Genomic DNA, 17,731 nt, shown 5'->3' with positions numbered 1-17,731 from the left:
GTTTTGATATTCAATAACTTTTGAGACGTATAGATATAAATCTGAGTTTATTTAATGCCAATACTGTTTTTCACCAAATTTGGGAAAATCTTGGCCATTATTTTTAACATTTATTCTTCTTTCTTTTCCTTCTCTTCTTCTGGGGCTCCCATTGTGCATAATTTTGTAAACTCATTGGTATTCCAAGGGTCTTTGAGCTCTATTTGTTTCCTCATTATTTTTTCCTTTCTCTTCCTCAAATTGTTATTGATAATCTCATCTCACCTAATTTTGAGTTTACTAATGTTGCCTTTGCTTGTTTCAATATGCTATTATGCCTATTTAACTATTTTTTTTTTAAATTGATTATTGGGAGGGGGTTTGGGAGAAGGGGGTGGTATTATGGACATTGGGGATGGTATGTGTTTTGGTGAGTGCTGTGAAGTGTGTAAACCTGGTGATTCACAGACCTGTACCCCTGGGGATAAAAATATATGTTTATAAAAAATAAAAAATTATATTAAAATAAAGAAAAGATCAAGGATAAAAAAAAACAAAAACAAAAACAAACAAAAAAAATTGATTATTGTATACTTTGACTTCAATATTCCTGTTTGTGTCTGTGTTATATTGTTAATGCTTCTTTGACCTGGCCACAGCAACTTCATGCTAGGCACATCTTCAAAGGCAAGGGAAACAAAGGCAAACATTTATTATTGGGACTTCATCAAGATAAAAACTTTTGCACAGTAACACTAACAGTCTACAAAACTAAAAGAAAACCCTACAGAATAGGACAAGAAATGTGCAAATGTCTTATCAGATAAAGGGACAGTATCCAAAAATCTATAAAGAGTTTATCAAACAATGATTTTTGGTTAGTTTTATTCCCAGGTATCTTATGGTTCTTGGTGCTATAGTAAATGGAATCGGATCTCTAATTTCCCTTTCTCTATGTTCATTGTTAGGGTATAAGAAAGCCACTGATTTCTGCACATTTACTTTGTATCCTGCCACATTGTTGAATTGCTGTATGAGTTCTAGTAGTTTGGGGGTGGAGTCTTTTGGGTTTTCCATATAAAGAATCATGTCATCTGTGAAGAGAGAGAGTTTGACTTCTTCATTGCCAATTTGGATACCTTTTATTTCTCTTTGTTGTCTTATTGCTGTTGTTAGGACTTCTAATACCATGTTGAACAAGAGTGATGAAAGTGGGCATCCTTGTCATGTTCCTGATCTCAACGGGAAGGCTGCAAGCTTTTTCCCATTGAGGATGATATTTGTTGTGGGTCTTTCATAGATAGATTTGATGAAGTTCAGGAATGTTACCTCTATCCCTATACTTTGAAGCATTTTAATCAGGAACGGATGCTGGATTTTGTCAAATGCCTTTTCTGCATTGATTGAGAGGACCATGTGGTTCTTCTCTCTTCTCATATTAATTTGTTGTATCACATTGATTGATTTGTGAATGTTGAACCATCCTTGTAGCCCAGGGATGAATCCCACCTGGTCATGGTGGATAATCTTTTTAATGTGCCATTGGATCCTGTTTGCTAGGATCTTGTTGAGCATCTTAGCATCCATATTCATCAGTGATATTGGTACCAGTCAGAATGGCTAAAATTAATGTCAGGAAACAACAGATTTTGGCGAGGATGCAGAGAAAGGGAAACCCTCTTACACTGTTTGTGAGAATGAAAGCTGGTACATCCACTTTAGAAAACTATGGAGGTTCCTTGAAAAGTTAGAAATAGGGCTACCTTACACATTTGCAATTGCCCTACTAAGTATTTAACCAAAGACTACAAAAATAATGATTCAAAAGGGCACAGGCATTCCAATGTCTATAGCAGTAATATGCACAATATTCAAAATATGGATAAGGATGATGTGGTGTATATACAATGGAATATTACTCAGCCATCAAAAATTGAAATCTTGTCATTTGCCACAATGTGGTGGGAACTAGAGGGTTATTATGCTAAGCAAAGTCAGTCAGTCAGAGAAATACAAATGTCATATGATTTCTCTCATATGTGGAAATTAAGAAACAAAACAGATGAATATAAGGGAAGGAATGGAAAAATAAAATAATCCGAGGAGATTAAGCATAAGAGACTCTTAAACTATAGGAAACAAGCTGTGGGTTGGTGGTGCAGAAGTGGGTAAGGGTATGTGGTAAATGGGTGATGGGCATTAAGGAGAGAACTTGATGTAATGAATGCTGAATGTTATATGCAACTGATGAATCACTAAACTTTACCTCTGAAACTAATGATGCTCTCTATATTAATTGATTTTAAATAAGAAATAGTTTAAAATAATATATAAATAAATATTTATTATATATATGCTTATACCTAAACATATACATATGTGCTTTATTGGTATTTTCTAATTTAAGACATAATTCTTACACTTTCCTTTAGTTCTATAGACATGGTTAAATATATTTATAATTTACTTATACTATTTACACATTTCTAATGGCTAATTAGAGTCTTTTGTCTAATAAGTGCAGCATAAAGGTTTCCTCAATGATAGATTTTATTGATTTTTTTCTATATATGGGTAACAATTTCATATTTTTAAAAATGTATTTTTTGTTCAAAACTGGACAGTTAAGATATAGTAATATTGCAAATCTGGAAATTGTATAACCCCACTCTAGATTTTGTTTGTTTTGTTTTTATTTGTTTTTGTTTTCCTTATTTCATGATTATCCTGGCTTAATTCTGGAGTGCATTTTTTTTTTGTCACATTTCTCTATTGAACTTCCTACTTTATTAGTGGATAACTAATGGTTGGAGAGATTTATCTTTACATGTCTTGAGCTAATAAGTCTCTCAGCCTTTGAGAGTATTGGGGCATGTCTTCTAAGCTCCTACAGACATAATTAAAACTTTGCCTTAGCCTTTCTTCCTTCTGTGCACAGCATCATAGTAAGCCAAAAGGGAGAGCTTATTGCCTTTAAGTCTTTTGAGACATTTACAACCCTATTAATATGCCTTTCTCTACGATATATTGAAGTTTTTCAATGCCATCTGTAGACATCTTATTTCCTAGTTTTTACTTTTTTCACAAGTCTATCATTCTTGCTAGCTAGACTTACAACTTCAGGAAGTTGCAGTTTTAAACAATTACCCCTGATACTTTCCAACTAATAATCTGGGAATGGGGAGCTTTACATAGGGTAAAGTATGACTTAGGTCAAATTAAGACAAACCCTAATAACTGGGATTTTAGTGAGATTTTGATGTCAAATAGTGACAATTTCCAGGGGATCGTGGCATTAGTAGACTTCTAAACCTATTCTTCTCCCTCTAGTTACTCTAGTTTTCAGTATATTTACTATTGTTTTCACTATCCTAATAGTTACGAGGCTTTTAACTTTTTTATGCTATAGTGTAGTTGAAAAGAAAGGAATGAAATTATGTCAAGTTAAAATGCCACAAAATTTGCATTCTTACTAAGATTTAGCTTACTAATCTTACTTACTAAGATTTAGCTTTTCTTAAATGAATGCTTTTCATATTGTTTTAAATTTTTGGTGAATTCCCAGAGTTCATAAAAAAACACAATTTTGACATTTTTTGCCATGATTTTATTTTTCATACAGAAGAGATCATTTTCAGGAGCTTTTATTCCACAAATCAAAAGCTGCCTTTTAACTAGGTTCTCTTAACTAAATAATTCAATAGTGACATCAGACTTCCCCTTCTTTAGGTCTTTCAACAATTTCAACAGTGTGTCCTCTCCAGCACTGAATTAATTTATTTTCAAATACCTAGAATAGTTTGTTTCTTGCACTAATTTCTGATTTGTATATCTTCCTTAAATAACAATCAAAATAACATTAGAATTATGCTTCATCACATCTGTGTGTTTCTTAATCCAGTTTACAAGTTTTGACTTTATTATTTTTTAATTTATTTCATTTATTTTAAAGATTTATTTATTTATTTGCTTGTTTGTTTGTTTGTTTAAGAAAGAGAAAGAGATCACACAAGTAGGGGAGGTGGCAGGTAGAGGGAGAGGGAGAAGCAGACTCCCCACTGAGCAGGGAGCCTGATGTGGGACCTGATCCCAGCACACTGGGATGATGACCTGACTAGAAGGCAGACATTTAACCAACTGAGCCACCCAGGTTCCCTGGCATTTATTTCTATGTTTTTTTTTCCTTTGGATCTACCATTAGACTAAGCTATGTGAGGTCAGAAACCACATCTTTCTTGTTTGCTATTATATCTCATTAACTATTCCAGTGATTGGCATATAGTAGATGATCATTAAATATTTGTGGAAAAATTAATGGATAAATGAACAAATGAAAAAATATGAAGTATGGAAGAATGAAAGACAATGCCTAGTTTGGTATGCATGGTATGTTTATTTTGATTTTGAATACTTTTATTCCCTTGAACTTAGGAGTTAAGATTCTTTGACATTCAGACTATGAGAAAAATTAGAATAAAAACTTAATTTTGTTGAGTATTCAACTGGCTAATGGAATATAAGCAGTATTGTTAAAAAAGAAAAAACCATGAGAAAGTCTCTATGTTGTATTTTTCCCCCAGAATTGTGTCCTTCATATTTAAAGCAATAGCTAGTACATTGTAGGAACTCTGAAGACAATTGTTAAATAAGTAAAAGAAAACAACACCTATATATATACACACATTTTTCCTTCTTTTTTTTATTTTTCCCAGCTTTATTGAAGTATTATTAACAAATAAAATTGTATATATTTAAATTGGAGAGATGATTTATGTATACATTGTGAAATAATTACCAAAATCTAGTTAATTAACATACCAATCACCTCACAGTCATATTTATTTTGTGGTGAGAACAATTAACTTTTATTCTATTGTCAAATTCAAGTACACAATATAGTATTTTTAATTATAGTCACTAGGTTGTATGTTAGAACCACAAAACTTATTTATCTTATTAATGAAGGTTTGATTCCTTTGCCTAATATGTTTCCATTTCCTCCATTTGCCTGCCTTTGGCCACCACTGTTTTGTTGTTGGTTTGCTTTGTTTTGCTTTGTTTTATTTGTTTTGTTTTTGCTTTTTTTCTGTGTCTATGAGGTTGAATTTTTTTTTCTTAATGATTTTGCACATAAGTGAAAACACAGCATTAGTCTTCCTTTGGCTTATTTTGCTCACTGTAATTCATTATAAGTTCACCCAATTTATTTCAAATGGCAGGACTGTCTTCTTTTTAAGGACTAAAAGTAGTCTATTGTTGGTGTGTTACCACATTTTCTTAATCTATTTATTGCTTATTTGCCAAATAGGAGAAATGATAATGTTCAAACTTATGAGGTTATAATGATGATTACATGAGGCCATTTCTTAAGCTCCTAACACAGTTCTCAACTAATAATTTCTCCATTTAATGTTAGTTATTACTGTCAAGTAAACTTGGGATTTAGACTGCAGTCTGAAAATGGTTGTGCAGTTAAGTGTCCTTGATTGTTAATGAGTTTCTTTATGTTTTTATTAACTGTTTTATATACTTGGGTGCTCCCATATTGGGGGCATAAATATTTACAAACGTTAGATCTTGTTGGTTTGTCCTCTTTATTATGACATTAATTCCTCCTTCATCTGTTATTGCAAGTCTTCGAAGTCTACTTTGTCTAAGTACGACCACTCTTTCTTTTGACATCTATTTGCATGACAAATATTTCTTCAACTCCTCAGTTTCATTCTGGAGGTCTCTTTAGGTCTAAAATGATTCTCTTAGGGGCACCTGGGTGGCTCAGTCTGTTAAGTATCTGACTTCAATTCAGGGCATGATCTATGCATCCTGTGATTGAGTCCTGAGTCGGATTCCATGTTCAGTGAGGAGGTCTCTTCTCCCTCTTCTCTCCCTCTGTTCCTCCCCCTAATCATGCTATCTTTCTCAAATAAATAAATAAAATCATTTAAAAATGAGAAAATAAAATGTATCTCTTGTAGGCTGCAGATAGCTGTGTATGTGTGTGTTTTAATCTAATCTTTTATTCTGTGTCTTTTGATTGGAGCATTTAGTCTATTTACATTCGGAGTAATTATTGATAGATATGTTTTGTACTTTTTTATTACTTGTTTTATTGTTGTTTCTGGACATTTTCTCTGATCCTTTCTTGTCTTTGTCACTTTTGGTTTTTCTTTCCCACTCAAAGTGCTCTGCTCCCTAAATGTATTTCTTGCAGAGCTGGTTTAGTGGTTACAAACTTCTTTAAGTTTTTTGTTGTTGTTGCTTTTGTGTTTTGTTGTTGTTTTTGTTTGTCTTGATATTTTGTTTATTTGTTTATTTTTTGTCTGGGAAACTCTTTATCCCTTTGTCTATTCTGAATGATAGCCTTGTTGGATAGAGTATTTCTTGGCTGCAGATTTTTTCCAATCAGTACTTTGCACATATTATGCTACTCTTTTCTATCTAGCTGCGTTTCTGTGGAGGGATCTGCTCCTAAATCTGTAGGTCTTCCTTTGTAAGTTAGGGACTTGTGTTTTACTGTTTGTAAGATTTTTTTCTTTATCACTGTATTTTGAAAATGTAACTACAATAGGTCTTGGTGTTGGACTGCTTTTGTTGATTTTTATGGGAGTTCTCTGTGCCTCCTGGATTTGGGTCTCTCTTTCCCCAGATTAGGGAATTTTTCAGCTATATTTTCTCAAATAAGCCTTCTTCCCCATTTTTTCTCTCTTCTTCTTCAAAGATTCTTATGATATGAATGTTATTATGTTTGATCAAGTTCCCTAAGTCTACTTTTGTGATTCAAAGTTTTTTTTGTTTGTTTGTTTGTTTGTTTTTGTTTTTGTTTTCGGCTTCATCATTTTCCATAATCCTGTTTTTTATATCACTTATTCATTCCTCTGCTTCTTGCATCCTTGTAGTCATTATATGCAGGTGGTTTCAAATCTCATTTGTTGCATTTTTAACTTTGGCCTGTTTGTTCTTTAGCTCTTTTATTTTTGCCAAAAAGGTCTCCCTAATGTCATCCATGATTTTCTCAAGCCCAGTTAGTATCCTTATGATTGTTGTTTTAAATTGTAGACCAGGAATATTACTTATATCTGCTTCAGTTAGATCTCTTGCTGTGACCTTTTCCTGTTGTTTCATTTGGGATGAATTCCTCCATCTTGGCATTTTTTTTTTCTAGGTCTCTACATTCTTCTCTGTGTGGGAAAATCCGTTTATATCTCCTTCTCCTGAGAGTAACAACTTGAGGAAACAGAAGTCATATAATGTCCAGGGCCTAGTACTCATGAAGGGTCTCTAGTGTATACTACATGCACTGTGCTGCTGTGGTTTGGCTGCTCTATCCCTCAGGTCAGTCTTCTGCCGAGTTTCTCCTTGACTGCAGTGGGAAGTGTTGGACCTTGTCTAGAGTATGGCAGGTTTAACTGGGTGTGCTCTGGCATGCTTGTTAAAAGATACCTGATAATATTTTAAATAACACTGAAATTTTGTAGAACTCTATGGTCAATATATGTGATGTGTGTGGGGCTTTGTGCTGGTTTTCTTGTGGAGGGGCCCACTGTGCTGGTCATTAGTCACACTTGCAGTTTACTGCAGAAAAGTAGTATCAACAGACTGTGAGGAGGGGTGGGCAGGACTTGCTGTAAGCAGGTTAGGTAGTTTCTGTTGGCACTGTACTATTTACTAAAGTTGGCTTATGCTGAGTGACAAGGGAGGGAAATGGCACCAGCCTGCTCCTTCATCTCTGGAGAAGGAAGTCTGTGATTCTCATTCTCAAGGAATCATTTTCAGGGGAATGAATGATTTCCCTTTGCATCACAAGCATTTTTTGGATTGTTGATTTCACACTGCTTCTGGGTCACTTGCTTGCCTGGAGCATAGCAGCACACTTTGGTCTCTACCTACCTTAGGCAGGCCTGGTAACTTAAAATTCCAAACTTCAGGTACCTGGTGTAGCAAATACCTGTGATGGTCTTCTGGGAGTGGGTCTCACTGCACTGGGGCTGATGGGGGTTTGACCCAGCAGGAAATTGTGCCAAAGCACAAGGGTGTGGAATTTGAAACAAAGCAGGCTAAATAGCCAGTTTCTGGGTTAGCTGCCCTCAGTAGCTGTCTCTGTGTCCATGCTGAGGGCTGGGAGAGTGAAATGGTGCCCACTGTTTCTTTTGTCTCTCATTGGCAAAGCCACCACTCACAGATATTCCCCCAAGAAGAGGGAGCAATGTCTCCCCATGCATCTTAGGTGATCCTCAGATGATGCTTTTTGCCCCCAGCTTACTTGTCATTACTGCCTTCTATCCAGGAGTATGGCAGCATCTTCAGGTCTCTATCACAGCCAAGGCCTGGGACTTCAAAATCTCGTCTTTGAGCTCAGCTGGTTGCAAAACTCAAAATTCAGCACCTCTCATTTTCCCAGTCAATATCTTTTGGGGGAAATAATCTCCTTGTGCAATACCCTATGTGCTCCAATCTCTCTCTCCCCTTCCTTTGTGACTTTAGCAGCCTTGATTCCTTTCTCCTCCAAACCACTTCTCCTCACTTCCTATCTTCTACAAACTGGTCTTTTTTCTCCTTCTAGTTGTGAAGTTTGTTCTACCAGTCATCAGTTTGATTCAAAATAATTTGCTAGTTATCTAGCTGTGTTCAAGGCAGGAGGCATCCCTGGGGTCTTCCTACTACACTACCATTCTAGCTCCCCTGATAATGAAATTTTGTTCTACCAGTCATCAGTTTGATTCAAAATAATTTGCTAGTTATCTAGCTGTGTTCAAGGCAGGAGGCATCCCTGGGGTCTTCCTACTACACTACCATTCTAGCTCCCCTGATAATGAAATTTTAAAGTGAAAGCCATATACTTTTTCCCCAGAGATGTTGTCAGGAATTAGTGAGGTGACATATGTAAAAACAATTTGTAGGCTATATAATGCCAATACTATGTGCATAGTAATTATGTTTATGTAATTTTAGGTGACTAGCCAATTTATATAATGAGATAATATGAACTAAGACAGTTTAATTGATGATCTTTCCAAGACAACACATTTGCATTTTACGTGTCCAGAATATTGGAATTTAAAGCAATAATAGAGATTGCCTAGGATTACATTCACCTATTTAGAAGAAAATGAGGTTTAGAACTAAGTGTGTTTTTCAAAGTAAAAAGTGAATTCATGGTGTAGATAAGTTTAAAACTCAGATTTCTGAATATCCCATTGACTGTAGTTTTCAAAGAAAACTATGATACTACCATGATACTACTGATAGGAAAATCACACATTAGAATAAAGTATGTTGAAACATTTGAGCTCATGTATTACAGTGGTCTTCAAATCAGATTTGATTGGTGATTAATTCTCTAATACCTATGGAAGACCTATTCTGTGTAAGTAGATGTTGCAGGGCTTCCTAATAATTGGTCAAGAGTTGTGGGTCCAGACACCTCCCACTGGCTTCTACAAGTATAAAACTAAATGTATGCATTTATCTAAAATCCATATGAGTATATGAGTATGTTTTGTATTGTGAACATACTTATTGCTTTTAAAAATTAGAGACTTTTTGGGTTGTTTTTACAGTTTCTAGAAAGCTTAAGTAATGGGATTTTAAATGAGCAGGGAAAATCATTAAGAAAAAAGACTGATAGATATGAACGAATCTCTGTTTCATATTTCCAATGAAATAGATCTAAAAGAATCATGAAAACTTACTTTTCCCCTTTTAGTATAAAGGTTATTACAGTTATATAACTCAACATACCAACTCAACATTTTCTCAGTGGTTTTGCACTTTGTGGTTAAAATGGGCATACTGTATAGTGGTTACTAGTTTTTCTTTGGTATAAGAGACACACAGGTTTAATTCCTGTTCTGCTATTTACTAGCTATATAACCTTTGGACCAGTTTTTACCTCTCTATGAAAGTATTTTTTGTCAAACCATGTTTTATACTACTACTTACTTTAGAGGATTTTTATGAGGATTAAAGGATATGCTAATCCATTTAAAGCACTTAATATGATGCTTGTATAAAGTAAAAGTTCAATAAATGAGAACTGTTATTATGATTTGTGTTTGTTGCTGAAGTAAAGCACAGTAAAGCCTGAAGGTATAAGTAAGAGGAAATCTCCCTCAGTCAATAAGTAATGGTACAATTTAGCTCTGCTAAATGGATAACATTTTATAGATTATTTAATAACTATTCTCCTTGGTTTTCACTTTAATTTTCACATGGAACAGGCTTTAGTTTTCTCTCTTTATCTATAATATCTAAAAGATTAAAATAAATTTTATATCCCATATGACTCATTTTTAATAAATACAATTTAATCCCATTGGAAACCTCTTATGTAATGTAATGCTTGAAGTTATCAATTAGACAGTTCTGAGTGTTAAAAAGAGCTATGTTACATTATAGTTTTATCTGTCCTTATGTATGTATTTATTTATTTTTGTTTTCCCTTTTTAGATATCACCATTTGTACTAGGTAAATAACTCTTTATGGGTTTATTAAATGGAGATCACTTTTGGATGTAGACCAATCTAGTTCTATATATTTTATACACAATAACTTTTCACATATTTGGAGAGGGCTCTCACCTCCTACAGTGAACTCCCCCAACCGGATGTATAAACAAAGGTAATTAAAGCATTTACCATATGACAACCTGTCTAATTTCATTACTGTCCTCACCAGTATTCCCAATTCATGTAATTATATATATATGTATAATATATTTTGTGTATTGTATATTATGTAATATACAATATAAGTAATATTGTATTACTTATATACAATATAAGTAATATTGTATATTACATAATATACAATACACCAAATATATTATACATATATACATAATTGTGTATATAATAAATCATGCATATATATTATGCATATTATATAATGTATATAATAATATATTACAATTAATCATAATATAGTTATTATATATATATATAATTCAGCTCATTGTCAGGAAGGTCATTGAATCTTTATTATGTGGGATGTGGGAAAGTCTTCTTTAGGCATTACATAGACATATTCCCCTTTTCAAGTGCAGAAATATTTTTTTCTCTTCCCAACATTTTTTTAATTCTAATGACAACAACCAAGATGTTTCAAGATGTGCCACTGAGAGTAATGTCAGCAAAATTGCAAACTAAATTTCTCGAAGCACTTATTTTCCCACAGATACATTTAAAAAGTTAGAAACTATCTGATCCATTATATCAATGCTCTGTTTTAAGTTTTTGAATGTTTTCCAGAGCATTGATATAATGGATAAGATAGTTTCTTTTTCATTCAAAAACTTAAAACAACCAAGTAAACATCCAATTTTTAAAAAACAATTTTGAACATGTTAGTAAAATTTTCTAGTGTTTTTATTCACCTTTTGTTCATCCCCCTTCTTTGTGTGGTAGCAGTGTTGGCCTTGAAGTGGAAGCTGCCTGGTTCCCAAATACTTGTCTCAATCCAGAGGAAGCAGAACAGACCTAATTTTCAAATTATTGTGTAAACACTTCCTAATTGCATGGGGGACTTCCTGAAGTAATGATGAATCGTGCACATCTCTGTTTTGCTTGATGTAGAGCTCATGGAGAAAAAGCAGTGGGCACTTACTGTGAAAGTTTCAAGATGGACTTAAAATGCATAGACATTTGGAACAAGAAATTATGGATGTCATCAGACATAACAATTGATGTTGTAAGAAAGGGAGAAGATTCTGGGATGAAAATCATTGGTAAACTAGGATATTCAGAAACAGCTATGTATACTGAGGAATTTAAAAAGTCATGAAGAAACCCAGGCAATATACTTGCTCAGAATATTCTTGAGAAGACTTTAAGCTTTTACTTTGGGCTAATCTTATACAAAAAATAAACCTAGCTAAGCGTTGAAGTGTTCAAGCACAGAGAAAACACAGTAAAACCTGGGAATGGTCATTTTTTTCTACATTTTCTGTTTAAAATTATGTTTTTTTTTTGTTGTTGTTGTTGTTGTTGTTGTTTGTTTCTTTCAGTTCTTTGTATTCATGGACAATTCTTAACATGAAGTGAAGGAAGGAAGACACCAGTGACACATGGCAAGGAATAATCTTTGCAAAAACAGTTTGGATAAATATAAAAAAAGTATTTAACAACTAAAAAGTCAGCAAACACTGTGGGAAGGAGGAAAATCTGATTTCTAGAGTTACAGCACTATTCAAGTTAAAAACAAAATTCTCCACAAAAAACAGGAAGTATATGAAAAAATAAAAGCATGATCCCTTCAAAGGAACAGGATAAATTTTTTACTGTTTTTAAAGAAAACCAGTTGTCAGACATATTAGACAATGACTTTAAAACAGCTATGTTAAATATACTCAAACTGTTAAAAGAGAACCCAGACAAATAGCTAAAGAAAATCAGGAAAGACACAAGGACAAAATGAAAATGTCAACAAATAAGTAAAATTATATAAAAAAAAAACCAGAAATCTTGGAAATAAAAAGTATGATAACTAGAATATAAAATTCACCCAAAGAATTCAACAGCAAATTTTAGTAAACAAGGTAGGAAAGGTAGGAAAATTGAAATTAGTATATAGAGCAAGAGAAAAAAGGAAAAAAATGTAGAGAACTTGAGAGACTTGTAGTCAATCCTCAAGTGGAACAATATATGCATTATTGGAGTCCCAGAAGGAGAAGAGAGAAAATAAGGCATAGAGATTACTTGAAGAAATAATGACCCCCCAAAAAATTGAAATTCTCAATTTAATTAAAAAAATCAATATATGAAATTCAAAGTTCAATAAACTCCAAATAGGATAATCCCAAAGAGAAAAGATTGAGACACATAATAATCAAACTGCTGAGTGCCAAATACAGAGAATCTTGTGAGAAGGAAAAGTGAACCATTAAATTAAAGGGATTCTCCATAGGATTATCAGCCAATTTCTCATTCAAACTTTGGGAACCAAAAAGCAGCACAGTCATCTATTTAAAGTACTGAACACAATCTGTCAATCAAAAATTCTATGTCTCCAAAACTGATCCTTATTTTTTAAAAAACATTTTATTTAGTGACTTGATAGAGAAAGAGCACAAGTGAGGAGAGTGGCAGGCAGAGGGAGAGAGAGAAGCAGGCTCTTTTCTGAGCAGGGACCCTGATTCCAGGCTCCATCCCAGGACCCTTGGATCATGACCTGAGCCGAAGGCAGATGCTTAACCCACTGAGCCACTCAACTGGTCTTTAAAAATGAGGAAAGAATTGAAACATTCCTGGGAGAATAATGAAAACCAGAAATAGTTGATTGCCTCTAGACCTGCCTTATAAGAAACGGTAAATGGAGTCTTTTGGGTTAAAATAAACCGATGCAGGACAGTTATTTGCAGACATACAGATAAATAAATAACTTTCATAAAGATAAATGCGTGAGTAAATATAAAAACTAGAATTAACATATTTTTATTTCATTATTTTTTTGAATTAATGTAATCGTAGTTTGCAACTTTACTTTTTCTATTTTTTATAATTTAAAAGACAAATTTTTAAACAATTATAAATCTGTTATGGGGAACACAATGTAATAACACAGAAATCTTGACCACGATATAAAAGGGGATAAAGCTCTACAGGAGTTGTTTTGTATGAAATTACAGTTTATGCTATGAATTCAACTTATATTACTATAATTTTAAGATATTATATGTAAGCCCAATGGTAATTGAAAAGATAATAACTAAAATATACACAAAGGGAATGAAAAGGAAACCAAACACATACTATAAAAGTCAACTAAACACGAAAGAAGTTAGTAATGGAAAAAATGAGAGAGGAAAAAGTATAAGACATACAGAAAACATATAGTCTTTTGTTATCAGGAACTACATTAAGTATAAGTAGACTAAACTCTCTAAAAGACAGAAGTTGGTAGAGAGTATGAAAACACATGATCCAACACTGTGCTGTCTATAAGTGACTCACTTTGGATCTAAAGGAACAAATACCTTGAAAGTATACAGAAAAAGGGATTCATTCAAATAGGAATCAAATGAGAGTGAAATAACTATATTAATATTCAAAAAAGTAGATATAATTCAAAAACTATAACAACAGACAAAGTAATATATTATTTATAAGAAGGTCAATTCATCCTAAGAAGATATAATAATTGGAAGCACATATGGCTCAAACAACAGGACTCCAAAATATATGAGGTAAACACTGACAAAATTGATGAAAGAAATAGAAAGTTCTTCAGTAATATGTGGAAGCTTCAATATTTCACTTTCAATTTTTGGTAGAACACCCACAAAGAAGATAAACAATGAAATAAAATTTATGAAGCATCATTATAAATCATTTATATCTTATAGATATAGGACATGACATGCAAGGAGAACAAAATGTAAAATTTCTTCAAGTGCACGTTAAATATTCTCCAGTATTCATCTTTTATAAGACACAAAATTAGTCTTAATAAGAATCTTAAAATATTGGAATCATGATTTTTTTATCACAATGTATTAAAACTAGAAAATGAAATAATGCAAACTGAAATATTTACAAATATGTGGAAATTAAAGATCATAATATTAAACAACCACTGTGTCAACTAAAAAATAATAAGAGAAATTAGAAAATATCTGAAAATAAATGAAAACAAGAATGAATGCACCAGAACTTATGAAATGCAGTTAAAAGAGAGCTAAGAGGGAAATTTATAGCAGAAAACACATACTTTGAGGAAGAAGAAGGATATCAAATAAATAACCTATTGTTACACCTTAAAGGAACTAGAAAAGAAGAGATTTGGGCAAAATCCTAAGCAAGAGGGTAGAAGAAATTAATAAATTTGAAGTGGAAATAAATTACAGAAAGTGTAATTTTATGTAAATATATATTTTATATATATATATATATATATATATATACACACACACACACACACAATTTCTTCCATATATGTAAAACCCATGCAGATAAATGTTGAATCTTAGAAAAGATTAATAATATCAATAAAACTTAACCTTCCAGGAAAGATGATGCGGTATGAGGACCCTAGGGTACCATTGTCTCAGGGATACAACTAGATAAGAGTAACATCAGTGTAAATAACCAAGAAAATGACCCAAAACCTGGCAGAGAAAACCCCACAACTAAAAGCAAAGAAGAGGCCACATCAAGGAGGGTAAGAAAGGCAGAGATGAAGTCAGGAACTAAAGGGAAGCAGGAGACTGTCTGTAGGGGAAGGGAAACCCAAGAGCATGAAGATAGGAGAGAAACAGAACCCCATACCAGGGAACCTACCCAGGGAAAATGAATTCCCATAATATTTGGCTTTGAAAACCAGAGGGGCCAAACTTTATTAGATCTCACAACCAGCAGGAGTTAAAACCCAGAATTTTAAAAAAAAAGGAATCAATGGGTTCAGCTCTGAGAGAGCAGGTTGTGTGGTCAAGAAGAGACTAAGTTCCTGCCCTTAAAGAGACAGCATAACATACAGCCTTTGGAATATGGTATAGAATCAGCAGTTTGAAAGGGTGGTGGAGCTATACAGGAGGGAGAGTTATTTACTAATTTCAGAGCATTACTTGGAGGGACATAAACCACTAGGGAATTGCATGGAGCACTGGGTGGAGCACTAATATATATAATATATTAAATATATATATATATATATTTCTTTTCAGCGTAACAGTATTCATTGTTTTAGCACAATATAATACATATAATATATATTATAAATATATGTTTATATATAATATATAATTTTATATATAAAATATGAATACAGAAAATATATAAAAATCTAATTTAATTAATATTTAATCAAATTGATTAACATTAATTAATTAATTAAAATTAAATTTAAAATAACATTAATAAAAATTAATTAATTTAAATCTAATTAAAACTGATTTAAAAATTAAATTAAATTTTAATCTTTTCTAATAAAAATATATAAAAATATAAAATAAAATAGATAATTTTATAATATATAATCAGTAATATAATATATAATAATAATATGTAAATATTTAAATAACATTTAAATAAATATATAAATATTCAAATTGATCATTTATATTAATTTAATTTGATTTACTTTTTAGAATTTTAATTTAATTTTTATTAATTGATTTTTATTGATTAATTTTTATAAATTAATTTTATTAATTAATTTAAATCAATTAATTCAAATAAATTCAAATTAATTTATTTAAATTAACTTAATTAAAGATTAATTAAATCAAATTTTAATATATTTTATATATTTATATTTTATATGTGAAACTATATATGATATAATTATATTTTTATATTTTTATATAAAATATTTTAATATTATATATAAATATATAAAATATTTATGTTTTTATGTATAAAATAGATAATTTTATATTTATTAAATATATATAAAATATATAGAATATTTTTATATATATAAATATTTTTTGTTTTATATATAAAATAATTATTTTTATATATATAAATATTTTATGTTTTTATATATAAAATAGATAATTATTTTTATATATATAATTATCTATTTTATATTATACATCATATATATTATCTCTTTATATTATGTATTATATATTATATATTATATATATTCAGCATAAGAGTAGATATATATATTATATATATATTAAAGAACAAAGGATATATATATATTATATATATATATGAACAAAGAATATATATATATGTTTATACATAAACTTATATATACATATGTGTATATACATATATATATAAAATATATGTACGTCTCCTGCACAGGAATGGTGCTGCACAAAGTTTGCTATCACCACCATTCTACCACATCACTTGCTGTACTGTGCTTATAGGGATCTACCCCTCTGGACAGAACTTCAGTCTCAGCTTGACAAGGCCCCTCCCACAGAGGAATGATGGTACATAAAGCTTGCTAGCAATTCCACTCTACCTCCCCCTTCACATGTTGTGCTTTGTTAGATCTGCTTTTTTCAATACATTTTTGGCCAGTGCCCATTCAGGGTGGTGTTAAAGTCTGGCAGTGTGCAAGCAGCCAATACAGTGACCAGCACCACTCCAAAGTGACTCTTGCCCCAGAAGGAGGGAATGGTAACCATACACAACAATGATGTGGAGGCTCTGGCAATGGACTGGAGGAAGAAAACTAGTTTGACTACAGCCCCACCCACCAATGAAAGCTTCTGAAAAGTCGACACAGTGAAAGTGCCCTGCATTTTGGTGTTGCTGCATCATTGACAAATGTCTGGTTTTACTCAATTGAAGTCAACAGGTCCCCAAACTGGCCTACTAATATTATAGGGACCAAACACAACCACAACAGTTAAAGAGAGCATTGCAGATGACTGAACTGAAAGAAATGGTGGCTCAAGTATAACTGCAGGGTATACATATAACATGTTGAAGACATCTCTGAAATGTCAGGTTCTGGTGAGGAGAGGAAACTGCAAGGCAGGTTACTATAGACTTCTTCATAAGGTCATTACTTTCAAGTGCAGAACACATAGCTTTCATTCCTAACACATAGGAACAGATACAGAAAGTGAGAAAAATTGGAGAATAAGGAATACAACCCAAATGAAAGAACAGGACAAAATCACAGAAAGAGACCTAAGTGAAAGAAGATAAGTAACATGCTTGATAGAGAATTTAAAATAATGAACATAAAAGTACTCCCTGGACTAGAGAAAAGTGGAAGGCTTTGGTGAGAACCTTAACAAAGAGATTAAAAAAATAAAAGAGATGAAGAGTAAAATGAATGAAATTA

Source organism: Mustela putorius, unplaced genomic scaffold (genome assembly GCF_011764305.1).
Source record: "Mustela putorius furo isolate JIRA1106 unplaced genomic scaffold, ASM1176430v1.1 tig00000870_pilon_pilon_pilon, whole genome shotgun sequence".
NCBI lineage: Eukaryota > Metazoa > Chordata > Mammalia > Carnivora > Mustelidae > Mustela > Mustela putorius.
This window is presented reverse-complemented; position numbering follows the sequence as displayed.